At 39.2% G+C, this 27,946-nt stretch overlaps 1 long non-coding RNA gene across 2 annotated transcripts; it reads right to left on the reverse strand.

Annotated features, from left to right (window-relative positions):
- Positions 1-27,900, reverse strand: LOC110075855 (uncharacterized). Of its 2 annotated transcripts, XR_013543042.1 has the most exons (6): positions 27,520-27,900; positions 25,150-25,254; positions 24,657-24,820; positions 5,544-5,583; positions 4,009-4,197; positions 1-878 (listed from the first exon to the last, which is right to left on the reverse strand). It is a non-coding gene; the product is annotated as an uncharacterized LOC110075855 (long non-coding RNA). The 2 variants fall into 2 exon arrangements; XR_002300019.3 differs by lacking the exon at positions 27,520-27,900 and having other exon boundaries at positions 790-878; positions 25,150-25,844.
- Between the last annotated feature and the right edge of the window lie 46 nt (positions 27,901-27,946).

Consider the following 27,946-nt stretch of genomic DNA (forward strand, 5'->3'; position numbering starts at 1 on the left):
TTTCATTTATTTATAAAAAGATATTTATTTTGCCCTTTTAGTGCCCTTACACTCCAGAGTGGCTCTCAACAGTATAAAATGACAAAATATAAAGTCATACATACACTAAAAATAGACTGCTAAACAATAATAAACAGAAGTATTGATCATAGATACATGAACCCTTAAAGAATACCACAGAAAACCATACATTCAGCAAGACAATATAATAAAAATATAGTCATTATAAGTGGATAAACAAAGACAATAGGCAAAACAACCTTTAAAGAAAACAGAGGCAAAAGCTGGCTGAATGGATGTCTTCTTCAATTGCCTAAAGACATTTAGGGAGAAGGGAACACCCTTCAGTTCACATGGCAATGTATTCTGCAGTATTGGTTCACCTCTAGCTTTGACAAGGTGTAGCCCCGACTGGATAAGAGAAGGGCCCCATCAGGGAATGGTCAAATTGATATGGGAGAAGTGTGTTACTACCACCCAGTTTTGAGGGAAATGGGCATGCATTCCCATAGACAAGTCTGAATTCCTCAGCAACAGGCACAACTGGCACACAGACTAGCCAAAAGTGGGCAAATGCACTGGTGACCACCACAGCTTGCTATTAAAAAAACTAAGCTGCATTTTGAAGCATGAATCGTGAACCTAAGTTCGTCAAAAACTGGTTGAATCTTGATTCTGGAATCCATTTTCCTCCTGCATGTGTCAGAGAAGCAGGTGAAGTCTCAAGGAATTCAGGTCTCCAAGCAGGGAGACAAATTTCAGAGTGAGTAGACCTAGAGGAGGAGAAAGTTTTGTTTTTCCATGTGACATTTCTCTAGCAGGAATGGGACCATTCTTGCTGCTACTGGATACATTCTGCAACATTCTGGATACAGTCCCTGGAAACAACAACAAAAAAGGTTACACACACACACACACACACACACACACACACACACACACACACACACACACACACACACACACACACACTTGAGTTACCATAGCACCTCATTAGCTAGATTTTACCCAGATTATGGGCCCATCTATCCAGCTTTCACTATGCTTATTTCTACAATCTGCTGGCCCAGAAGCTGTTCTAGTTCAGCTCTAAATTCTTGCCTGCTTTACCTCTGCAACATCACAGGGGCCTGACCGCGTCACATCACAAAGGTCTAACTACAAGCATCATAATCTTGCCTTGAGGTCGAAGGAAATGGGATTCTGTTAATGTGGGAATCCTAACCACAAACTTTTTTTCTGGATTGAACTTCAGTTTATTACCTCTCATCCAGTCCCTTATTGCCTCTTTGTATTTTTGAGAACTCCCGCTCTCTGTGCTTACCTGGCACCTCAATGGCACAAACATGGTCTTCAAATGGTTGTTAGGTGCTAAACAAAAGAGCAACGGCTGATGCCAAGATGCCTGTGCAAGTGGGGTTTTCAAGGTTGGATTTCCATTTGCTGTTCTTCAACAACATGAACTTGGAATTGGGGTATCATATGTTTGTTTCCTTTGTCCACATGGTGCTCCTCAGGAACATTGGTCAAGAGTGGAGACATGCAGCATCATGGCATGGATGGCAGCTGCCCCATATTCAATCGGGCATTTTGCTTTGTTTTGTTCTTTGACAAAAGAGAAGCTGGACTGGTTTGATGCCAGTGGCATCGTCTAGGGGAATTTCCATGATTAAGAATTTTTCATCCTGTTCCTCTCAGAGTTCATTCATAGCCACAAAGAGAAAGGGGAAGGGGGGGAAGAGAAAGAAAAGGAAAGGGGGGAAAAAGAAAAGGGGGAAAGAGGAAAGAAGAAACCTAGCAGGACTGAATGAGATGAAGAAAATGAGGAGGGATGAATTTCTTTTGAGAGATAAATCATTCTAGGGAGAAAGTGGATGAGATATTAATTTGGTGGGACATTGGTAAGGGGAATTAATTTGGCAGGATCTTCATAGGAAATTAGGCTGCTCATATTTTCATGCAGGAACAGAAATTCACGATGTGGTAACCTCTGCTTTAGAACATAAGATCCATACTAGATCAAGACTCAGGACACAATCCCATAAACAGTTTGTTTTAGGCGTGTCCATAGAAAGCATTGGGATGGGACAAAGAGAAGGCGTTCTAAGTGGATGGAACCAAAAATGATGTGGGAGGACTGGCTTTGCTGGCTGAGTGGGATGTGTAGTGTCTCCACCTTTTGAGGCATCAGTCACTGCTTGCAAAAGAGCTATGAAAACAACCAGGTCAGACTCCAGTCCTTCAAGGGATGGGTGCTAATTAAGAGTGGGCACAAATTGGGCAAATGGCAATTTGTTTTGATTCATGATTCATCAAGGTTGATGAATCACAAATAACAAATTAACAGTTTTTCTGACAAATCAACAAATCAATTTGTCAACTCATTTTTGCCTTTTAAATGCTATAGAATGCCCTCCCCCAGCACTTAGAGACACCAAATTTGCAGAGAAGCTTCCCATGACTCTCCTGTACAATCCCTCCATGTTTGGTGACTTTAGGTTTCAGACGTCCAAGTTATATATCTACAAAGAGCCCCCCCCCCCCGGAAAGTGCCGTTTAGCAGCTGGCTTGGGAAAACCCAATCTTCACCAAACTTGGAAAGATTATGGAGGAGAGTTGAGAGAGGTTTTTCTGTAATTTTGGTTTCTCTAAGTACTTTGGGGACCATTTTATAGTCCAACAAATAAATTAATCAAAATTGCTAAAAATGTGTTGATTCATATTTGTCAGGGCACATTGATTCCGATGAACATGAACCAATGGTGGTTGTGGGTTTTCCAGGCTGTTTGGCCATGTTCTTAAGGTTTTTCTTCCTAATGTTTTGCCAGTCTCTGTGGTCAGCATCTTCAGAGGACAGGAGTCAGAACTCTGTCTGTGCTCAATGTTAGGAAGAAAAACTTTAAGAATATGGCCAAACAACCCGGAAAACCCACAAGAACCATCAGATCCCAGCCGTGAAAGCCTTCGAGAATACATGAACCAATGAATTTGCTATTTTTGATGAATTTTGCAATTTGTTTTTTAATTCATGCCCATCTCTAGTCCTAATGAATATGCACTCTCAATAAATAGCAATAGAGCATTAATCAGCCATGTAGATAATCCCACTGTTGAAGACCGTGGTTATAGTTTGATTGATTGATTTGACATATTTTTAAATATGGGGTCACTTGCCAAATTATTTTTACTAAATACAGCTTGATAGTGACTCTAACCACCCTTGGTGTGGATACATTAGTATGTCTTGTAAATAATGGTGTGCAGATGCAAGAGACTAGAATTACATCCCTCTAGACAGCCATTTTGTGAAGGAGAGAAAAAAGGCATACTACCTGTAATGCTATGCATTAAAAAGCACTTAGGGTGCTCAAGCCAACATTAGAATAGCACATAAATAGCACATAAACACTGTTGTTGTGATCTCAGTGGAACTCCGGAGGTCAAATAGGAACTCTAGCAGCCTCACAGAGACCGCATAAGTATGAGAGAAGAGCCCCGCTGTATGTGGACAGACTGTATCATATGTGATACATACAGAATAACCCTCCCATCAGTGCTACCTTAAAGTTATGGGAAGCCATATTTGTCTGCATGTTTTGTCCATAAAACAAACTAAGTTTTTGGATGGCACTAGGCAAACAGATAGAAAGTCATATAGGCACCCACAAAGGTAACAATTTTCTTTTCATCTGCTAATCCCACCCTTTTTCCTAAATGTTTCCAGTTCCCAAACTTTTGGGGGTCATCAGCACACTAGACACTGTTCTGGGTGCCACCACAAAATAAACAACAGAAGAACCTTGCTGGAAGAGAACAAAGATCTGTTTAGTCCAGTATTCTGTTGCGCAGTGGCTGGCCTATAGGTGGCAGGGAGGGATGGGTATTGGCCTATCATGAAATGTTGGAGTTTCGTGTGTGTGTACACTCTCTGTTTTTCTGCTTTCTTTCACAGATCCTCCTATTGTCACAGCTAATAGCAGATGTCCTGACAGCTAGCTGCTGCGATACCTTATGAGATCTGGCGAACACTGTGAAATGTTCTGAAAGCTTGCAGTTGTCACAAAGTCTCATGAAGATCTCATCCAGCAGGTGCCTTCAAGCTCACATTATGGGCAGCTGGAGCAGAGAGGAGCAGGGTCACAACCACAAGTGCCATGGAAAGTCTTTAAGGATGCTTTGGCACCCATGGACACTTCACTGGAGACCAGAAATCGAGAGAGATTAATTAACTGTATGCCTTCAGCTGAACAAGCTACCATATAGGGTTGACATGCTTCTAGGACTCATCTGCTTCTTGCCCTGCCTTTGAATTGACAGCTACCATTTACCCCAGCATTTAAAACACAGTAAATCCATTTATGTACAGCCAGTTTAACATAACAGTTACCAATCTTGGTGATAGATTACCTGCTCTACATTCAGAATATTCCAGGTTCATTCATCAGCATCCCCTTTTACAAGGTTGAGAGAACAGATGGTGGGAAAATTTGGCCACAGCCCTGGAGATCTACTAAGCAGTGAGAAAAATAGACACAACTATCTGAACAAAGAGTTGGACCCACTATAAGGTTCCAAGTTTTCTCTTTGTACAAGAATGTTTAAAAAGGAAAGAAAGTGGATGCTGTGTTGCCTTCATAGGAAAACTGCCAGCTAATACTGTTCTCAGCTGACACACTTAGAGGGTACACTTATACACACATAAGTATCTAAGCCCCATGGAAAACAATGTGGTTTTCTTACAAGTGGGTATGTCTAGGAGTGTGCCATAGTCCTCTCCTGGCATTCAAGAATTAGGTGATTCGAAGAAGCTTAGCAAAGATTTCCTTGGCCTCTCTCCACTTCACTGCTCTTTCTTCACATAGTCATTGCCTACTCTGAAGAGGAGAGATCCCTGCTCACATGGGGACTCTTGATGCTAGCAAGAGCCTTGGAATAACAGTTATTCTTGCTTTTGTGGAGAGCCAGTCCACAAACAGGAACTTCTCTTCAGACTCATAAATGAACATACGAAGAACGTGATGAGGGAGAGGGATAGGGTTCAGCTATTCTTGGACTGCAAGGGAAATTATATCTCAGGGATGATGCACGTAGCTTTGCATCAAGAAAGTCATAAATTCAGTCCCCCTGAATTAGTTGGGCTAGAAAAGACCTTTGCTTGCAATGGTTGCAGAGGCCAGATGGGCAAATGGTCCAATTCAGGACTACAAGGGGATTCTTAGAACTGTAATGCAAACTAACATCTCCAAGCACTAAATTGTAGATAAAAAATGCATATATAATAGGACCAGTTCCAAGCCCACTCCCCTGATGCTGAAAACCATGGATAAAAGCAAACCCTATACATAGCATGATCTATGACTCCCTCTAGTGAACAGTTCTGGTAACTACATAATGGAAATACATATTTCTGGGGTTTTTCTTTCAATGGTTTTAATATTTTCAGACCGAGGATCAGTGAAACTGCTCATACCAATTCTATAGATACATGGATCCTACTGTACAGAAAAATGTTGGTGGTGCAGTTAAGAAAACAGGAGACTTACCTTTGGGAGTCCTGGTAAGAAGAAAGATGTTGAACAGATGCTGCAAACAAACAAACAAACAAATTTCATAATTTATTGAGGCAGTTGTTCCAGCCTTAGAATTCCAGCACCCAAAAAGGCTACATTTTGCATAATGTTGACAGCATTGTGTGGTCACTTTCTTGAATGACCAGTTTAACACTTTGTTCCATCCTTTTTCCAATAAGTACACAGTGTATGGAATGCTGTGACCTAGACTGAGGAGAAAAACGAAGTATTTCAATAAAAATTTTGTTCTGCAGTTAAATTCAATGTGATCCTTAAAGTGTACCAACACTGTGTGACATTCAGTTTTTCCCTGACTGTTGTAATCACAAAACCTTTGTGGTCGTTTCTTAGCATAAATAAGCTTTACTAAAATTTGGGCAAACATCTTTATTTCAGAGGATGTATTTCAGGAGAAAGGGAAGGAGAAAGAGGACCAGGTAAGATCCTCAGAGAAGAATTTTGCTTGGTTAGAATCACTGAGGATGATGTTCCAGGTGGCATCACTGAACGTAAGTGGTGGCAGATGTGGGAGAGGAAAGCAAGATGAGACAGGTCTGTTCCCTTCAAAAGGTGGCAGTCATTAGCCAAAAAAGGTAACTATCCACAGCAGTAAGCAGATGGCTAATATCTAGGGTGGCAGATGTCTAGAAGCTAAGTACTCTTCCTCAGAAAGGCCCAGAGTCAGGGCTCTCACCTGCAAAACAGACACTAACTTGGCATTTTTAATGAATGACTTTTCACAAATGTTTCTCCACAAATTGACATCCATGGCAGGCAGGGGGGCAAGGACATTACACTGGAATGCACTTAGTGCTGGATCCAGACCACAACAATCAATGGGAGTGAAACAAGAGGTAACTAATATCAGTACAAATCATGTAGATGGATCTACTCTAAATAAGCTTGGATCCCAACTCTATGTATTCTGCAGACTGGGAGGGTCATGTGTGACCTAGGAATGTGTTGTTGTTTCTGTTTCTATATATATCACAAGAGATGGTGGCTTCCCTGCTCATGAATATAAGTGTTGGAATGTTACACATGGTCATCAAAATGACAGTGTGACCATGATGATCAAAGCATGGGTAATTTCCAGAAACACATCTTCTATGGTAGGATTTTGTGACCAGCAGAGCAATGCTACATGGTACTTCTGTTGCAGCCAACATGGATATTAAACAATGTTTAAGGATTCTTGAACAAATGCAGGATTCTTGAACAAATGCAGTTGTCTGCATAAACAGTGCTTTAAACTGACTGCAGTAAAGCCAAATCCTAGAGATTTGCATATGGAAAATGGATCTAAATCAAGCATTAAATGAGAACATTACCTAACAACTAAAGCAGTCACGGCTAGATTTCAAGATTCAGCATACTTTAAAAACATTATTAGATGAAATCCAGCTTGACACAGAAAGTTATACAACATAAATCATCACTGTTATACAAACTATCTATTCCTGGCATTTTCCTTCTGGATGAGTTCGGCTTATGAGGTGTGTCCACACCTCAAGATGTCAAAAGAGTCTGAGTGATCAAGGAAGGATGTTTGAAGGAATTACTTTCCTCTGAGATGGGTCACATAAAACGATTCATGCAAAGAACACAATGAGGGGAGGCAAAAGTTCCTTCTCAGGGTCCTCTGTGATTCATGTTATATGTATTAATTTTTATTTAATCTTTTTATGTCTTTGATTCCTAGCCAGCTCTGCAAGAGCTGACAGCTCTCTATGTGTGCATGTATGCACACATAGATATGAATTTCTGTATACAAAAACTTAACACTAGAACAAAATGAGAATCACCTTCCAGTAGGATAAAAGCTGTTACTTCTTGAAGGCCAGCAGCTTTGGACGCCTCATTTCAATTCTACAACATTTCAAATTAGTTATTAACAGCCTTGAATGTTTCCACACAGAGAAGAGTTTTCTGAAATAAATTGGGGAACTCTTTAAAAGACGTCTCTACAGATGAGCAAACTGATATTGTTTTGTCTCATCCTCATAAAATTTTACTGTACTTCAAATGCAGGCAAGACGTATATTAAAATGGCCACCTGCAACCATGTCAAGTGAAGGAATAATTTGAAAGAATTATGATCTTTCCTCCTTCTTCTATAGATCAAGGATCCAAACCAAGGACTCCAGTTCCTCTTGCACAGCCTTTTCTGGAAGAACCCTCCTTGGGCACATCTTCTGGCTGATAGCTTTCGGCCGTTCATGTTCCCTCTTTCTTTTATATTCCTATGTGCAAGCTGACAATGAAACATTCCTATAGCTGTTATTCTACAACCAGAAATTCACTTCGCTTAATTATATGCACTGCAAATGACTCTGAAGCGATAGTTTTCAAAGAGGAAAAGATACAAGATAAGTAGACCTTTAACTTCAATCCATATTCTCCTGCCAAAATAGAAAACTAAAAATCTGTTCAACGTCATGTGTACTTCCTGCCTAAGGATCTACACTATGTCTGAAAGACAAAAGTGTTGATTAAGCTTTGTGGTTGAGGAAATGGCTGAATCTGGGATGTTATCTGGAATCAAATTATTATCCTACACTTTACATCCACTGATATTCCAGTGCTCACTATAGTGATCTGATAAATCCCATTGATATTCATAAAATGAATTTTTTTAAAGGAGTTCTAAGATTTCTTAAAATGTCTTACATTTACCTCATCTTTTCACTGAAACTGCCACTCAAGGAAGCTTACACACATCATAAAAGAATAAAAACAAGGAAAAATTAATGTTATTCTAAATTCATAGAATCAAGCAAAATGAACCTCACCATAAAAACTATTAAAATCAAGTAAATGCATCAAAAACATTAAAATCAACAAAGGATACAATCAAAAACAACACAGCAGGACAGGTTAAACGTTATAATAACCATCATCATGGGCCACCAAGTCAATTCTGACTTATGGCGGCCCTCTTCAGGATTTTCCAGGTAGAGAGTACACAGAAGTGGTTTTCCTCTCCTTCTTCTGGGGACATCCTAGGACTGTGCAGGTTTTATGTTGAATTTTCATGCTGTTTCTCATTCTAACCTTCAAAACAGAGTTAGTTATAACTCAGTGGTTTAAATATTTGGCTGTGGATCTAGAGGTGGGAAGTTAAGTTCCACACTGTGCATCCCAGAAGAGCCAGACTGTGTGGCCTTAAGGGCAAGCTGTGCAATCCCAGAATGTCCCCAGAAGGGAATGGTAAATCACTTCTGAGTAATCTCTATCTAGAAAACTCTGAAAAAAGTCATCATAAGTCAAAATTGACTTGAAGGCACATTACTGTTGTTGCTGTTGTTGTTGTTGCTGCTGTTGTTGCTGTTGTTGTTGTTGTTGTTGTTGTTGTTGTTGTTGTTGTTGTTGTTGTTGTTGTTAACGCCAGGATGGCAACTGGTCTGTCACATGATTGTCAACTGGAAGCAATATCAAAGTGTGTGATTATCACTCCCATTACCCAATGAACGGGTCTAAGATGTTACATAAGCTCTCATTTGGATCTCGGTTGGAGCTCCCACTTTACCACACTTGTGCAGTGGTGTTAATCCTAATAATGACATTTCCACAGATCATCTCCTTCAGAGTTCTTCTGTTTTAATCCACCCTTCTGCTCCTTCCAAATACCAGTTTAACTAAAAATGTTTCCATAATTAATTCTGTACATTTCCCTCTGTTTCTAGTTTTTCAAATTTATTTGCACTATTTTCCCCACCTCTACATATTCAGGGCCCACATGTGATGTGTAAAACCTTGGTTAAAATAAAATATAAGCCTGAGTAACTGCATTACAGTGTTTTACTAATGTGAACATGCACTCCTGCTTGTTGACAGGCCAATCAGGCGCCATGAATCTTGATGCAGCACTGTGTCTCAGTGCATTAAAATTACCATATTTGCAATGTTTTGTCAACAGACATGCCCATACTGGTAGTGAAAATGGAAAGTGGGACACACAAATGAATGGACAAAATTTAAAGCCAGATCAAATTGCATACACACACAGTGCTGCGTGCAGTTTGCATAAATTAAAAAAAAAATCAGTGGAGAATTCCTGCTGCGTCATTTCTATGTTGGAAACAAAACCAGCTAACTCAATGAAGGTAACAAATCCTCATGGTCATATATATCTACAGAATAAGGACACTAGAAAGACTTGGATGGAATCAAGTCTTCCAAAAGAACAGGTTTTTAATTCCAGTTAACACCCTTTCCCCCCGAAAATAAGACCTAACCTGAACATAAGCCCCAGTTAAATGAGACCCCGCCCTCCACTATTGTGCAGCATTGTGCAGCAACCAGAAGAAGATGATATGACTATTTTTGAATAAATGTAGATTGCTGTACATGAAAAGAAAACATCCCCTGAAAATGCGTTTTTAGAGCAAAAAATTAATATAAGACCCTGTATATGAATGGTATGGTAGCTTGTAAGCTGCAATGGGATTTCAGAGACCCAGGATACCATTTCCATTGAGCCATGAAACTCGCTGGTCGACCTTGGGCTGGCAGCTTCCTCTCAGGCTGGCTGAGCTCACAAAGGCATTTCAAGAATATTGAAGGGAGTGGCCACACATCTCTCCTAGAGGTAGTTGGTAGGAAAACAGAGTATGAATATAATAAATGGATGTTGAACAAACATTCCAGATAGAAGGAATGTGTTGTTTCTCTTTTTTGAGCTTGACAAATGTAGAAAAACAGCAAGAAAAACAATTTGCTTGCATGTGCATGTGTTTTAAATTTAAAAGGTTATTTATCATACCTTTCCTCCAAAGAGCTTAAAGTAGCGTCTCCATCTTGCCCCATATCTGTCCTCATGACAACGCTATGAGGTACATTAAATTGAACAATAGCAACTGAGCCAAGGTCCCTCACTGAGTTTCTTGGCTCACTATGGATTTCAATATGGGTCTTGAAAGGCCTGGTCTGACATAGCAATGGCTACATTACACCAATGCTCATATACTGACTGTACCTTTAAACTCACAAAACATTGGATCAATACAATATATACTCTTTCATTCATAATTTTGGGGTGAAATCCAACCAACGTGAAGCAAAACACCTTATAACATTAAGTATAAGTATCACTGAATTCAATGCCAGGGAGATCAGTGCTACAGTCTGGGTTTTTTCAAGCCGAATTTCTCATAGTCTTTATAAGTATATAAATTCAAAGGAATTGCTCTTATGAAGTATGAAATGGATCCTGTAATACCAGAACTGACACCAAAGAAAGATATTCTTGTCATTATAGGGGACTGGAATGCTAAAGTAGAGAATCAAGAGATAAAACGAAAAACAGGTACTGTAAGTTTGGCATTGGAGTTCAAAACGAAGCAGGGCAAAGGCTAATAGAGTTTTGTCAAGAGAACAAGCTGGTCTTCACAAACACTCTTTTCCAACAGCACAAGAGGCGACTCTACACATGGACATCACCGAAATCAGATTGATTATATTCTCTACAGCCAAAGATGGAGAAGCTCTATACAGTCAGCAAAAACAAGACCTGGAGCTGATTGTGGCTCTGATCATCATCTTCTTATAGCAAAACCCAAGCTTAAACGGAAGAAAGTAGGAAACACCACTTGGATAGTCAGGTATAATCTAAACCAAATTCCTTATGAATACACAGTAGAAGTGAAGAACAGATTTAAGGAACTAGATTTGGTGGACAGAGTGCCTGAAGAGCTATGGATGGAGGCTCCTAACATTGTACAGGAGGCAGCAACAAAAACCGTCCCAAAGAAAAGGAAATGCAAGAAAGCAAAGTGGCTGTCCAATGAGGCCTTACAAATAGCAGAGAAGAGAAGGGAAACAAAATGCAAGGGAGATAGGGAAAGTTACAGAAAATTGAATGCTGACTTCCAACGAATAGCAAGGAGAGACAAGAGGGCCTTCCTAAATGAACAGTGCAAAGAAATAGATGAAAAAAATAGAAAGGGAAAAACCAGAGATCTGTCCAAGAAAATTGGCGATATTAAAGGAACATTTGGTGCAAAGATGGACATGATAAAGGATAAAAATGGTAGGAACCTCACAGAAGCAGAAGACAGCAAGAAGAGATGAGAAGAATACACAGAGGAATTATACTAGAAATATCTGGATCTCCCAGACAAGCTAGATAGTGTGGTTGCTGACCTTGAGCCAGACGTCCTGGAGAGTGAAGTCAAGTGGGCCTTAGAAAGCATGGCTGACAACAAGACCACTGGAGGTGATGGCATTCCAGTTGAACTATTTAAAATCTTAAAAGATGACGCTGTTAAGGTGCTACACTCAATATGCCAGCAAGTTTGGAAAACTCAGCAGTGGCCAGAGGACTGGAAAAGATCAGTCTACATCCCAATCCCAAAGAAGGGCAGTGCACAAGAATGCTCCAACTACAGTCAAACTGCACTCATTTAATATGCTAGCAAGTTTATGCTCAAAATCCTACAAGGTAGGCTTCAGAAGTATGTAGACTGAGAACTCCCAGAAGTACAAGCTGGATTTCGAAGGGGAAGAGGAACTACAGACCCAATTACTAACATGCAGAAAGCCAGAGAGTTCCAGAAAAAACATCTACTTCTGCGTCATTGACTACGCAAAAGCCTTTGACTGTGTAGACCACAACTATGACAAGTCCTTTAAGAAATGGGAGTGCCTGACCAACATATCTATCTCCTGAGAAATCTATATGTGGGACAGGAAGCAACAGTTGGACCTGGATATGGAACAACTGATTGGTTCAAAATTTGGAAAGGAGCATGACAAGGCTGTATATTGTCCCCCGGCTTATTTAACTTATATGCAGAATACATCATGCGAAAGGCTGGACTGGAGGAATCCCAAACTGGAATTAAGATTGCCAGAAGAAATATCAACAACCTCAGATATGCAGATGATACCACTCTGATGGCAGAAAGTGAGGAGGAATTAAAGAACCTCTTAATGAGGGTGAAAGAGGAGAGCGTAAAAAATGGTCTGAAGCTCAACAGCCAAAAAACTAAGATCATGGTCACTGGTCCCATCACCTCACGGCAAATAGAAGGGGAAGATATGGAGGCGGTGACAGATTTTACTTTCTTGGACTCCATGATCGCTGCAGAAGGTGACAGCAGCCATGAAATCAAAAGAAACCTGCTTCTTGGGAGGAAAGCAATGACAAACCTAGACAGCATCTTAAAAAGCAGAAACATTACCTTGTCAACAAAGATCTGCTTAATCAAACCTATGATTTTTCCAGTAGCAATGTATGGAAGTGAGAGCTGGACCATAAAGAAAGCTGAATGCCAAAGAATTGATGTTTTTAAATTGTGGTGCTGCAGGAGACTCTTGAGATTCCCCTGGACTGCAAAGAGAACAGACTTATCTATTTTGAAAGAAATCAACCCTGAGTGTTCTGTGGAAGGACAGATCCTGAAGCTGAGGCTCCAATACTTTGGCCATCTCATAAGAAGACTCCCTGGAAAAGACCCTGGTGTTGGGAAAGTGTGAAGTCAAGAGGAGAAGGGGATGACAGAGGACAAGGTGGATGGACAGTGTCGTTGAAGCTACCAACATGAATTTGACCCAACTCCGGGAGGCAGTGGAAGACAGAAGGGCCTGGCGTGCTCTAATCCATGAGGTCATGAAGAATCAGACACAACATAATGAGTAAACAACAACAACAATACCAATCTACACACTTATATGCAACTTGGAAGTGTTCATATGTCCTTCAGGACCAAATACCGATATATATATATATAAAGCCTTAGATGACTGAATTAAGTCTAAAATTCAGGGGACTGCTCAGATCAGCTTCTACTCTTCTACCTTTTTCTGTAACCTGCTTCTTCCTTTTAAGATTCCTGTCCCTGTTCATCGCAGTACTGCTGGATTTCCAATACATTATCAGTCTATTTATGAGCACAATTCAAAATGCAGTTATGACCTATACAACCCTAGACAACTTGGGTCTAGTCTATCTGAAGGACAATGTTTCTCCATATGAGTTTCTCCAGGCTTTTTTTTCCTGGATAGACCTTCACAGTATATTAAGTAAAAACATAAGAAAAGTCCTTCTTGGTGGCTGCTTCTTGGTTGCAGAACTCACTTGTGATGAAAAGACACATATAGAGCAGTCTATTTGACTGCTAATATTACAACTTATTGTATTTTTAGCTAGGCTTTTCAAAAACAAAAATTGTTTGTGAGTTGTCATGAGTCCCTGTGTAAGTGCAAAGTCAGGATATTTTTTGAATTTTTAATTAATTAAAATACCTTTAGTCAGCCACCCTTTTTGACCCTTATCTTTCATGGGGGCTGACTTCTCAGGCTGTAATAGCATTCTGTGCACATCACTTAAAACTGCTAGCACTGCTCATATTAATGTGCAGATCAGAACATAATTATTCTTCAGATTTTGTACTTCTATAAATTTCACAATCCATTATTTCACTCATAATGTATATAAGATATATTTTAAATGAAATAGCTTTCAGATTGTGTACTTTGAGATAAAATGTAATTACAAATATATATTTTCTGAGGTAATATGCACAAATATCTGTATTTAAATAAAAAGGTTCCAGCTGATTTCTAAAATTATCAGGTCAATGCAGAAAGTGACACTGACTGGTGATTGATCAATCTTCCATTCCATCCCAAATCTATATTTTTCAAGTAAGAGAGACAGAGAGTTCTATGGTTAAAGACAACAATAACACAAGGAACAAAATACCCCTCCACATAAATTCCTGGTAACATGAAGCAATGAGGAATATAAGAAACATAATTAGGGAACCGCTGTCTAACCAAGCCAACAGTTTTCTGCCAGTTATTTAGATATGAGCAACAAACTTTGCCAGTGGCTATCAACAGACATAAAATTTACTGATGATTCAAGAATCTCCACTCTTAAACGGATGGTCCTTGTGGTTTTCAAATGTTCAGCTTCAGGGAGAATCTATTCTGTAGCAACTCATTTGCTATGGAATGCTTATGGTGCAACCATGAAAGAATTTCTGAATATCATGAATATACTGTAGAACAATTCATATTTAGAACATAAGAGCTGGTGTGGTGCAGTGGACAAATGATGGACTAGGACTCATATGACCAGGATTCAAATCCCTGCTCAAGCATAAAAAACTGCTGAGGGACAGTAATTGTATTGCCACTCCTTAAACATCTGACATACTTTGCATATCAGGCAAAAATAAAGTAAAAATAAAAAAGATGACAAAAGCATTGTGACACCTTAAAGACTAACTGTTTATATTTTAACGTGAGCTTTCATTTTCTCAGACTGTGCACACAACTTCTCCACAAAAGCTCCTGTTAAAATATAGGAGTTAGCCTGTACAGTGCCAGAACATTTTTGTTGTCTTTATTTTATTTTTTAAATTTTCATTTGTTTGCTTTTGACTGATACACTACACAGACTAACACTGCTATCTCTTCTAAAACTGACATACTATGAAAGGCTTATCAGGGACGCCATAAGTCAGATGTGACTTGAAGGCACATAACACTCACATGCATAGAACAGAACATACAACCGAAGCTGACGCCTGTCTTCATTTGCAGAATATTTCCAGACACAATACAGTGTCCTATATTTGCTCAGAAAAAGAGACACTCCAATGTGAAAACTGGGAAGGGTGCTAAACACTTTCCCCATCCATTGTTTTTCACTTAAGATGCTTCCCCCAGCTTGTCCTCCCACTCTTGAACTAATTTCCAGTTTTAGAGGCTTGCCACAGACAAACAACCAGAGAGAGAAACCTTGGGAAGAAAAACATCAGGCTGAGGAAGAGGTCTTTTTCAGAATACCCTCAGTCAGTTAGGAGTGTTAGGCAATGACTTGCATTTGATGGCACATCTTTTGTCCTGTAGGTACAGTCATCCTGCTCTTCGTGTCAAACTGGAATGGCAGATTTAGCTGTTGAATGATTAAAACACAGTTTTTCAGGACCATATTGGCTGAAATCCTGTTGGAGCAGCCCCACATGTGCAAGGCTGATGGTATCAACAGCCCAGGTTTTTTAATCACTAATCAAAATTTCCTGTCTCTCTCCCACCCATATTTTGTGTCTCCCTAGGGATCCCCCTCATCCTGCAGAAGCTTTTGAGGGCCTCAGATGCAGGGAAATCTTTAATGTCTGAAAATTGCTGACACTGCTCCCAGTTTCAATAACAGGATCAGGAGTGATGCTTTTTGGACTTTAAAGAAATCCCGCTGCCCTGAGGCCCCACAGACTTCCCTGGGATGAAAGGGAAACCTAAGGAGCCTTGGAACCTGGATAGGTGTGGAATCAAAACTTTTCAATTAGTGATAAAAGGCCATGGTTAACAGAGCCATGCCAGTAGGATTTCTGTCATTGTGAACTAAAAATACAAAAAGTGAGGTCTGTATTTTGTAAACACTGCTTGGAACATCTTTTAGTTTGGAGTATGTCACTTCTGAATATTGCTCATGTGGGATATTGCACATTTGAGTTCATTATGTTACCTTTCTAAAGACATGTGAAGGTTTGAAATTTACTGTGTATAGAGGGTTAAAATAATCAAGGAGGGTATAGGAAAAAATAGTCCTGAAAATGAAAGGGTTTTTTAAAAATGATGCTTGAATAATAGTTTCCAACAATAGTTTCAAATCAATTTAGCTAGCTAACCAGCTAAGCAAGGTCACTGAAAAGTAACAGTTCCTGACAGCTGGATTGTTTATGTTATAACAAAAGTGTTTATAAAACAATTAAATTGCTTATGTTACAATATGTAAACATAAAGCAGCATTTGTAAGACCTGCAGGTGCAATCTTTTGGTAATTATAATTATTTGAATTCACAATGGTCTAGCATTTCAGGATTTCAGGGTGACAATAGTCTAGCAATCTAGAATCATGGTATTATAAGGGCCTGGTGTTACAAGGGCTATATGTTTTATGCTTATTCCTCTAAGGTCTGGAAAAAAATATTTCTCAAAACAATAGTGTTATCAGCATAGTGGCAGCTTACCATGTAGAAAGTTACAAAACTCTGGAGTTGCAGTAGGTGCAACAACAATTATGATTCTCATTTTAAAAAAATCTTGGAGCTCAAGATGCCTGGATCTCCAGGCCCCTGAAGGAGAAGACTGTTTCCAAATAAAATATTATTCTATTTTAAAGAACAATATTTTAAATATATTTTAAAATATATTGTTACTGTATTTTGGACTGACGTCTTAACTTAATATTTTAGTTTTCAGATATACTTGAGCATTTATGCCTACAGTTTTTACATAGCTGTAAGAAATTTGTATCTTTTGCAACAGTTCCAAAATATTTATGTTAATGGAACATAGAAATAGTGTAGATAAATAAAGCTTACAGGATGTTGCCTGGAATTATTGCAGCAATGAAAAGACATACTTTGATACTCATTTGAATGTTGATATGATTGTCAATTATTGTCTGGATTGTCTCATCAAGCTCACATCATAGTTTTGAGTAAATCACTGCCACACAGAATGGAATGATTGTGAGATTAACAAGAACTTTTGTCTAAAGAGAAATAGCCACAGAGTTATTAGCCAAAAGAACAATAATGATCAAAAGCCGTACATGACTAGAATGTGCATTTAGACTTCATTCTTAAGAGAATAGATTAAGTATGAAAATGTTCTATGTATATCCTGGAACTGTAAAAATGGAGCATTTTGTGACACTGAACGAATCCAAGACCACAATCCTGTGGAATTCTTTGAATTCCCTTGAGTCAAAGATTTGGGAGAAAGCCTAGTACTATCCCATAGTAACAGAAGAATCTGTCGGTTTCATTTTCTCACATATTGAAAGAAAGAAAGAAAGAAAGAAAGAAAGAAAGAAAGAAAGAAAGAAAGAAAGAAAGAAAGAAAGAAAGAAAGAATCATTTCCATTTAAATATGAAGAATTTTGTGAATTTTTGTACATTTTTGTTTTAAAAATGAATCAGCAATACATTATCACCAATTACTACTACCAACACAGTAGAAAAGAGTGCTTAATTTCTCCTGGAAATTCAGTTGAAGAGTTGGGGGGGGGGGAATGGCCTCAAATGTTTTTGCAAGAAAAAGAAACAATGCTGACTCCACTTCTTCTCTTACGAAAGAAGAGACAGCCAGAATTGTTACTAGTGGGAAAAGTCCAGATATGTTCAAATAAGAAGGGGAAGGATGGGTCACATCAGAAATGTGAAGGTCAGCAAAATTGGAAATATCCTTGGCTTGAGGCCACAGTTGTCCCCACTACTTTCTGAGAATCTACATTTGGACACCAAACACATTGAAAGAAAAGAAAAGAAAAGCATGACTCATTTATTGCAGCTATTCATCTGGCTCAGGGTTCTCAAACTAGTGAACCTTTCCAATCTTTCCAGGGATATATGTACACATTTATGTGAATGTGGCTTTTGCCAGCATTGCCTTTCCACCCCTCTGAAACAGCAGAACTAGGCTACCACTTGCCTCAGTGGGTTCCCATTAAGCTTGCTCCTGCTATCATATAGAACGCCCTTTCTCAACCTGTGTCTCCACACTTATCAGATTGCAAGATCCCAGCCAACATGGCTGATTCCAGTTTCACAGCTGCTCTAGAGTAAGCACAGATATGACTAGAACTTTAAAGTAAAAAGCTATACGTAATGTAACTGCCTTTAAGTACTGTTCCACATAACAAGGATGTAACCAAAATGCAATCCTGACTAGTGATGATGACGGAGGGCTAGCTGAGAGGACACTATGCTTCTGCTGGGCTGAATATAGATCAGTCATAGCCCAGAGATGTTGAAAATTACTTAGGAATACTTAGACAGGAAATACTTAGTTTTTTGTACTACAACTCCCAGAATCCCACAGCCAAAACAGCCATTTATCCCTTTTTCTTCATCTCAAGCAGCAACGTATCTTGAGCTGGTTCTGCTCTTCACAGGATTCATTCTTACTATCTGAGATATCCTATTGCTAATCAGTTACTCAGCAGAAGACAGAGAGAGTGAAATTGCCTGGGACAACCCAAAATATTTTGCTCCAGGGAGGCAACAGCAAATACAGGGAGAGAGGGGGGTGGGAGAGAGAGAGAGTATCCTATAAGCAGCTTCTTCTCCTTACCCAGAGAGTAATAAATTAAGTTAAGGGCATGTCTGCACTGGTTCTTTTGGAGCTGGATTTATCTGCTGTGGGATGAATAAGGTTGCCTGGGGTGGTTGGAAGTGCAGTATGCCATTTGGTGCAATCCTCTCATTCAAATGGCAAATTGGTGCTCAAGTGACTCTATTTGCATTATTTTTGAAAAAAAAATGAAAAAAATGAAATTTTCTTTGGTCTCTCTTAAAAGGCTGGTCAAGAAACTGATCAAACTGTGATTGAACTACTGAGACACCATGCCCTAGAATACATAATCACAGGATTGTCTGAGAAATGGGTAAGGAAAGAAGATGCTGGAATAGAGTGGATATAAAAATCCAATGGGGATTTGGTGAGTCAAGTTTCCTGTAAGTTCCATTGGGACTACTGTAGTTGTGACTTAAAGTCTTAAACAGTTTAAGACTTATACATTGCTAAAGCCACAACTAGAGCAGGCCTATGTGAATCAATGGCACTTACAGTGGAGTTGACTCACCGCATTCCCATAGATTCAGTAGGCCTACTCTTGGTGGAACCTATTATGCTAAGCAACAAGATTTTAGCCATATACAGTAGTGTGTATGAACTCTCAGATATATTTCTTAGTCTCTAAACCACAACACTCTTGGTTTAGTTTGGCTTTCTTCATAACATAGTTTTCAGCAACTAAAATGGCAGAGGGTTTGTTGTTTTTGTTGAAACTATATGAGCAACTGTCATAAAACTCCTGTAATATTTTAAAAGTTAACTTCACATTTCTGCTGTCATCCATGAAAATTTTTTTCACAGGATCATTCCTTAAAAAAGACAGGGTGTGGCAGTTGTCGATGACACATGTATGGCATGAAAGGACATCTGTTTATGGATTAATCTGTTGTTGTTGTTGTTGCATTTTTACTGGCAAGAAGAGAAAAAGGTATATGTAAGATTTTCTACCTCAGGTGTGAAAATAATATGAGAAGCCTTGAATACTAGGTACAAATATTTTGAGGTGTGTTTATGAAATGTTTTGCTATATCTTGTGCAGCAAACTATTTTGGATGAGTCCTATGTTTTAATTATCTTCATATCCAAATGACTGGTCTTTTATCAGTTCATAGGTATCCTTTATGACTGATCCCCATTCTCCATTGGCAGCCATTTTGTATGCAGACACCTGCACTTAAAAGGGGACTACCTGCATCCAGTATCACATGCAAGTGGCAGGGCACGTCTCAGTCATGTGCTTATTGACACACATGCTCACTGCAGAGACAAGTCCAAGCACGTCATCAATTTGTGGCTATTATCTGTGGCGAGTTACACAAACCTTATGTGAACACCAGCAAAAATCCAGCCAAATATCTACAAGAGGTAAAATCAGGGACCATGAAGTTGCTCATTCAGTTAGACCTTGATTGAAAGAATGGTCAGGCACAAAAGGTCACTTGCCACAGTTTTTTCCTCTAGGGCAAGGTTGACTGTATTTTTGTTGAATAATTTCTTTACTTGAATGTATACATATCAATTAGCATCTCTTCTTTGACAGGGCTTTTCTCTTTTCTCTGAGAGAGGGAGAGGGAGGGGAAATGTGTTAAGGGGCCACTCTAACCTAATTGAATTCCAAGGTGGATTTGGAAGTGTTTGAATAAACAATACCATATTTCACTATGAAACATGATTGTTTTAATTGCAGCAGTATATTTGTTTGTTTTGTTGTTGTTTTACATTATTTGTATTTTCCCCAATTATCATTGCAAGTTACCTTGGGTAAAAATAATATATAAATGGTTTTGTATCTAAACAAAGCCATAATTTCATAGAAGAAAACACAATAACATCTCTGACTTTCTGCTCTCCCTCCTTACTACGGTCCACCACATGCTACCTTATACTGTGGTGAGGAAAACAAAATGGTAGATGTTGTCCTCAGGTACTAAGCATCTGTTGAAGGAGCAAAAGTGAGAAAACAATAGTTGTGCTACTAATCAAGATGTCAATTTCTCTGAATACTGCGTTCCAGTTCCATAATGCCCCACAAGCAGCGTGGTTCATTCAAGGTGAAATAATTCCATGATCTATTTAAAGTGGTGCAAGTGTGTGTTCATTAGAGTAGATAGGAGTGTCATGATGATGGGATATGTAGTCAAGGAAATGTAAAATGGAATCAGACAGGTTCTGTGTGAAGATGATTTGAGAGACATTGGAATGTGTTTTCTAAGCACCATGAGAGTGTTTTTCTGGAGATCATTACAGCCTGGTTCAAGATAGCATGAAGGCCAAATTGAGAACCCAGTGGAAGACTCAACATTCCAAGCTAGTTGGTGAAGAGATAAGCAACACCTGGACTTTCATGGGAATAAGGGAAGGAGGAAGGTGGTACAGCCTCTTGAGGCTAATTGGTTGACAGCCAGAAAGGCCAAGAAAAAGGGAGGAGTTTGGGAAGGTAGAAAATGGATGATGGGTTGTGTGGAAAATAATTCAATTCAATGGGGTTCAATGGTTCGTGTGTTGCTCTGTTCTGGATTCAATTCCATGAAGGAGAGAGGATGTAAGTAAGGAGAAGGAAGGAGGTGGGGCTAGTCCACTATAGCCCACCTTAAGTTAGCTTATTAGTGTTTATTATTTTAAAAGGGAAATAGTTATTTTATTTAACTGCAATGATCTTTGAATATATACTTAATGCTAAAGCTTGTGCAATACAATCTGATTTCTAATGAAATGCTATTATTCTAATACAAATTAATTATAAAAATTCTACAAAAGGACTGGTCTCTTGAACAGTAGGGTCTGGATAAATCCAGGAGGTGGAGAGGGCCAAAAACTAGCTATCTTTTAAGAGTCCTACCTAACTCAGCTTTAGTGAGTTCTAAGGACTCACAAAGCCCATGTGCCTGTACTTGCAAGGTACTGGCTAAGAGTAAACTGTTCTTTTTAGGTCAGACTTTTTCAAAGGGCTTATGCTACACACTGCTGAGGTCTTGGGACTTGCCCTAGTGCAAAGGTAGTAGATAAGTGGCCTGTCGAACTCTCTGACCGAATGCCAGCGGTCCTTTAGGGGGTCCGGTGCATTACAAGGAGCAGATCGGAAGTGGGGCAGGGAGCCATGCAGTATGTAAACTGGTGAGATTCATAGCAGCATGGAAGGGTGCTACTGTTTTAACATGAACCATTTTTCTCTTTTTATAAACCTCCTTCTCCTGACCATTCTCCCACACAGATAAACGCTGCAACAAAACTTTCAGCAGATAGATACAAGGAATGAAAAAAAAAAAGCCGATCAGGATCTCTATCCATTGAAAAATACTCCCCCTTCGTGTGTGTGTGGGGGGGGGAGAGGTGAAATCGAAGATGGCTGAAGGGATGTCAGAAGCCTGCCCATACCCCCAGGATGGATCTAGTGACAACGAAAGCTCAGCACTGCCCATCCATGCTGAATCCAGGGAAATCATTGGACTGAGAAAAGACAAAGTAGTGGATAAAATGTTGGAGTGGGACAAAAAAGATCCATGTGCAAGTCTCCGCTGAGCCATGAGACACCCTGAGTGAATTTGAGCCAGGTCCTCTGACTCACCTGACCCACCTCACAGGGTTGTACAGATGCAGGAATCAATGCAGTTCTGTAGAAGAGGACAATAAAGGAAGAAGAATAAAGACAATAGAAGAAGAAGATTACTGCAAGAGGTCCTGACTAGGGTGGTGGAGAACACAATTGATTGTGCAGTGGTGGCCCGCATAGGGTGGTTAATTCATTCCAGATTAACCTTCGCTATGGGGAAACATCGCTAAACGGAACGGGAAAACCGTGCCCATTTGAACTGTGTTCCAAATGGGCACAAAACTCACCATTCAGCGATGTTCCTCCATAGAGGCAGCCATTTTTGTGCCCTCGGTAAGCGAGGGCAGGGTGCAAAAACGCTGCACGTGGCCATTTTGGGTCATCCGGCGGCCATTTTGGAACCGCCAAACAGCTGATCCCCCCAATGTCGCAATGCGAAGATCGGTAAGCGAAACGCTTACCGATCTTCGCAATGAGGGTTTTGCCCATTGCAACCGTTGGTATGCCTTCACATTAGCGATCCCAAAAAACGGATCGCTATGCGAATTCATCGTTATACGGTGCGCTCGTTAAGCGAGGCACCACTGTATTTTGGTTTATGTATTTTATGTTGTAGTTTTTAAAATAAAATTTAAAAATATTTTTTAAAAAAAGAAAGAAAAGAAACCCCAGAAAAGCTGGGAGGAAAAGAAAAAGCTCTCTCCTCTATTCACCTTCTTTCACAGTTACAAACATGTTAACCTCCTTATCAATGCCTGGATGCACCTGTCACCCATCAATCAACTCTGAACAAGTCTTAATCATCATGATTATGATCTGCACTTTATACCTCCCCAGGACTGTTGCCTCAGTGACCATTGTTTAGTCCATCACCATGTCAGACTGTTTACACTGATAATGCATTCTATGTTCTCCACCCCTCCATCTCCATGCATAAAAGCCTGTCACCTGATGCAATATATGCCATGCAACTGAAGATGTTGTCTGTAGTCCACAAAACCTTATGCCAACTAAACTTATGTTAATCTTTAAGATGCCACAAGACTCTCTGCTCATTTTGTGGCAACATTCACATTCGTAGGTTCCTCATGTTGCCCTCATACACTAGTTGCACTACTGTTGCTATAAGTGTTGTTACAAATGATTGCTGTGGCAGGGACCAAAGAGATTCTTGTGCTTGATTGTCAGGAGTGCCTGTCAGTCAACAACTGAATATGTCATTCAACAAGGTGGATGCTACAGTGATTATTCCCAATCTAATCTGTGTCTAGATCTCAAAATGGGTTTAAATTTTCCCCATTAACATTGCAAATATCTTTTATTAAGTGAACAAAAGTACTAAAACTCCTGTTCTATCAGTGCCTCAATTTCTTCATATTGTAGCAATTATTGTTAATGAGGGATTCCAAAGAAGGAAAAATGGCAGTGGCAGAAGATGGGTATATATGCATAATGCACAATACCTAAATAAAACCTGAATGAGAAAATCTCACTTATGAGAGATAATGATGGGTCTCCCTTTCTCAATTGGAAAAATTTCCAAGAGAGAGGAACTGAGGCGAGCCAGCAGACAGGGGTAACTGATCATTGTCATTCATGTTTGTTCCCTAATATTTTATTGTATATTCAGCAGACAAGTTCTGCCAAACTCAGACTTTTTTTTCTTTTCTCCAAGAAACCTATGACCTGTAATTTAAGGTGAGAATAGAAGAACCTGGGGTAGTGCAATTCTGTGCTTCCTCTTTTCTTTTCTTTCCTCTTCTTTTCTTGGCATGCTTGAAATTGTATTATACCGAATATGTATTATACGGAAGCTGTGTTTATAAGTGATTTGTTATATTGTTGAACAAATATTACTTTGAACAGATATATCTTTTGCCCTGAGAAGTTTGAAATGCTGGCCAAATCACATATGTTGCCAGAACATATGATACAACACTGATGAGAAGAGGCCATTGTTTGCAAAACCAACAATAAATGATAAAAGTGTTCACAAGTCTCCATTTTTAGCCTCTCAGTAAACTTCATGAAATCACAGACCAGTACACCAAATCGTACACTCTTTTCCCAGAGTGAAATAAATCTCAGAATTATTTTTGCAACTCCAAAGTGTGAGGGGAACCCTAAAGTGTTTTTTTTTTAAAAAAAAAAAGATAAAATAGTGTTGTTCAATAGTACTGCAACTGTGCATCTATAATCTATTATAAGAACCCACATAGAAGAAACTGAGGTAAGTAAGACTGTGTTGTTGTTTTTCCATATCTGTTTTATGAATATCTGCTTAAAGCCAGCAAAGCAAGAGTCTTCAGGGAAGAATTAAAGCCAAATTCCTTTGCAGATTTAAAGAGTGGCTCACAACATTGAACAGTTTGTCAAAATGGTTATGCTAGGAAGAATCTGGATTAGAATTTACTTGTTGATTGATTCCAAATGGTTACCTGTTCTAGTGGAACTCTTGGGTTCAAGATGGGTTCCGAGGTTCTAAGCTTCATCGGGCGGGACAATGCAAGGAAGTTTATGAAGGTTCCACACAGAAGGGCTCCAGAGGTGAGTTCCCATGATGTTAAGGTAAGTATCATTTGGTTAGAGAAGGGGAACAGAGCTGAGACAGAGATTAAGAAACAGGTAGTTGGATAGCTAACAAGCTAGACAGATATTTATTGATTTGCTCCTTAAATCATTTTCAATAGATACTTCTATGGCCCACAGCAACCAACCAGAAACCACCAGTAGAAATATATTCCAACCCAATAAGAATCTTAGTTTCATAAATATGATCACCTACATATACTGTATCACTAAAGACCTGATCCTTAAATGGCTTTACTTCAAGAACAACTAATTAATACAAAAAGTTTATGCAAAAAAAAAACCACGATAAATTATCTGCACGTAGGTCAATATTATAAATATTCTGATTGCCCTTCTTACCTTCATGATAGGATGGAAGACCAGCACTATGGAGCCCCCAATCCACAACTAGAAGTTGATTCCAGGCAGCTTGACTCCAATGGATCCAAACTGGCTCAAACTTATCTGCAAAAAAAGTTTTTTTTAAAATAAATGGTTCTGTTTAATCAAACTGCCATCAGTTTTTAAAATATATGCAGTAGATAATCATACATGGAATTTTTTCTCCAGCTGATGCCATAGTCTAGAGCAGCCATTCTCAACGGGGGCCATATGGTCCCCGGGGGGGGGGGCTGGCATATTTGAAGGGAGTCACAGACTGGAAGGAATTCTTCACACTTCTCCTTATAAGATTTGCTCTGCAACTTGTACAATCCTGATTCATCTTCTGTTTCTTTCATATTGTGTTTATGGCCATGGCCAAAAAAAAAAAAGTAGAGAATGGCTGGTCTAGAAGAACTGTCTTGGAATCAAAATTGGAAAAAATATTGCTTTTATACTCCTGAGTAGTTAGAAGCACTTAATATCACAAACCTCAGTGGGAGAAGAAAGCTATTTCTAACAGCACCAATGTTAAAAAAGGGAAATAAGAATTTCAAAACTGTTTTCTGTTCTCAACCAATCCTCTGAAACTTGCCAAAGTGAGAGACAATGCAGTAACATATTTTACCTGTCCCAAACTCCCTATTAACGATGAAATCTTGAATCTTTATTTTCTCAGGGCATATTACCTTGTTCACTATGTTGAATGTGTTTAAATGTTCAGGAGGCAATTTCCACATATAAGCTGAGAGAAGCAAACTTTGTGGCCATTTTCACACATGTATATATTAACATGCAACAAAATTCAGAAGATAAACTTTTTGAATCAAATACACATTAAGAAACCAAAGGTTTACATCCAAATTACAGTATAGGTTTTATATAATATATGTTATTGTAGAAGCAGTAACATTTTGTAGAATTTTGTTAAAAAAATTAGCTTCCACTGAATAGAACTGAACTTATGCATATCTAGTACTTAGATTGGGATGTTTTTCTATAATTCTCCAAAAATAGTCTCATGGTTTTTCTTCTGTAAACACCATCCCATGCATTTCTGACCTTCTTACTCACACTCTCACATACTTCTTATACTTTTAGTTCTACCAGATACAGAACTTTCCTTTTTGAACTACAGATCCCAGAATCCTCAGGCAACATGGCCACTGGGGAATTCTGGGAGTTGCAATTTTAAAAAGATAACCCCCTTAAGCTCTGACCCAAATATCATGATGCATGAGTTAAAAATTGCCTCTAACTATAAACCACTAAGCCAATATTTGATACATGCCTTATTTGAGGTGAAATCATTTGTCCACTTTGACTGCCCAAAGCTCTCCAGCATTTCAGTCAGAGGTCTCTTCTTTGTGAGGCTCATCTACATAGCACACGTTTCTACAGCACTGTTACATTTTCAGTGATTACAAATATTTCACGGATAAATATTTTGGGTGAAATATATAGGGTGATCTTGGTTCTGTCTGGTTCTGACTGGACAGAACCAAGATCACTGAAGTTCCCTTGATTTCAAGAGAAGAGATTTAAACATGTGTTTTGCTGTCACTCATATCAAATGCCATGAAATGTAACAGGACAGACATATTAAGTTGGTGCAGTATTCAGAACATGGCCCTGTGTATGCCTATCAGAAGTGAGTGCCACCAAGCTCAAAAGAAGGTAAGAAGAAAGTACTTAGCTAAGTACTAAGTAAATACTGAGAAAGTATGCATAAGATTGCTCAGTCAGTATAGTTCTGTTCAGTGTAAGCTATTGCCCCCAGTGTTGGAGGGGCAATGAATCTATGCTATGTTTAGTCCAAACTTTGCAAGAGCTCTCCAAGGTGTTGATCTCTTTTGCTAGGATAGATTCAGCATTTGGATAGCTCCTTTAAAGTTCAAACTAGGCTCAGAGAAGGTTCTCTGGTGCCACAATGCTGAAATCTCCAACCTCTGCTAGCTCTGCAAGTGCCTTCAATGGAACCCTCAATAAATTAATTTATTGCAGTGCTAGCCCAAGACATTTAGTTGCCTGAATCAGGGCCCAAATGGTTCCTACCCACCCTCATCTGTCTTCATTGCATGCTGGTGTGAGCACTTTACATTGTTTAGCTATGCCATTTAGGACAGCAGTTTCTGTCTTTAGCTAGCCCCCTAAAATGCCCTTGCCTAAAGCAACACGCTTTATTTTGTTGCATGTTAGGGCTAGCACTGGGTGATGCAACCACAAGGGACATCCAAAACAAATAGAGATAGTTTGAACTGGAACCATGTCAATATATTCTGGAAGACAATGCAGCAACACAACTTTATACAGGAGAGCATTTCAAGAATGCTAGGATGATTTACTCACCAGTCCCAAGAGCTGGCACCGTTCTGCATTTCCAAGCCTTCTTTCAGCAGAGCACAGAATCCCAAAAGCGTCTCAAAGGAAAGAGCTCAAGAGAGAGGTCTGAGTCAATTTCAATGAATGAATCGGGAATTTTCATGTGACCCAGGACGATGATGATAATAATAATAAATTAAAAATCAACTAAAACATGACTGAAATGTGTAATTATGCAAAACTGTTTTAAATGGGCATTTGTTCAAAAGCGGTGGGCTTAAAAAAGATTAATAAAATTAACATTATGCAACAGCGTTTCAGTTCGCAACCCAAATGGGTCTTTCAAGTCCCTCTGGGCTCTCATGGCAAGAGATGGCCAAACTCCCACTGCTTGAAATGAGACTAGCTAAGAAGGACTAGGCCTTTGTGTGGTTCACTTATTTCATTTTTGAAT

This window comes from Pogona vitticeps, chromosome 3, assembly GCF_051106095.1.
Source record: "Pogona vitticeps strain Pit_001003342236 chromosome 3, PviZW2.1, whole genome shotgun sequence".
NCBI classification, from domain to species: Eukaryota; Metazoa; Chordata; class Lepidosauria; order Squamata; family Agamidae; genus Pogona; species Pogona vitticeps.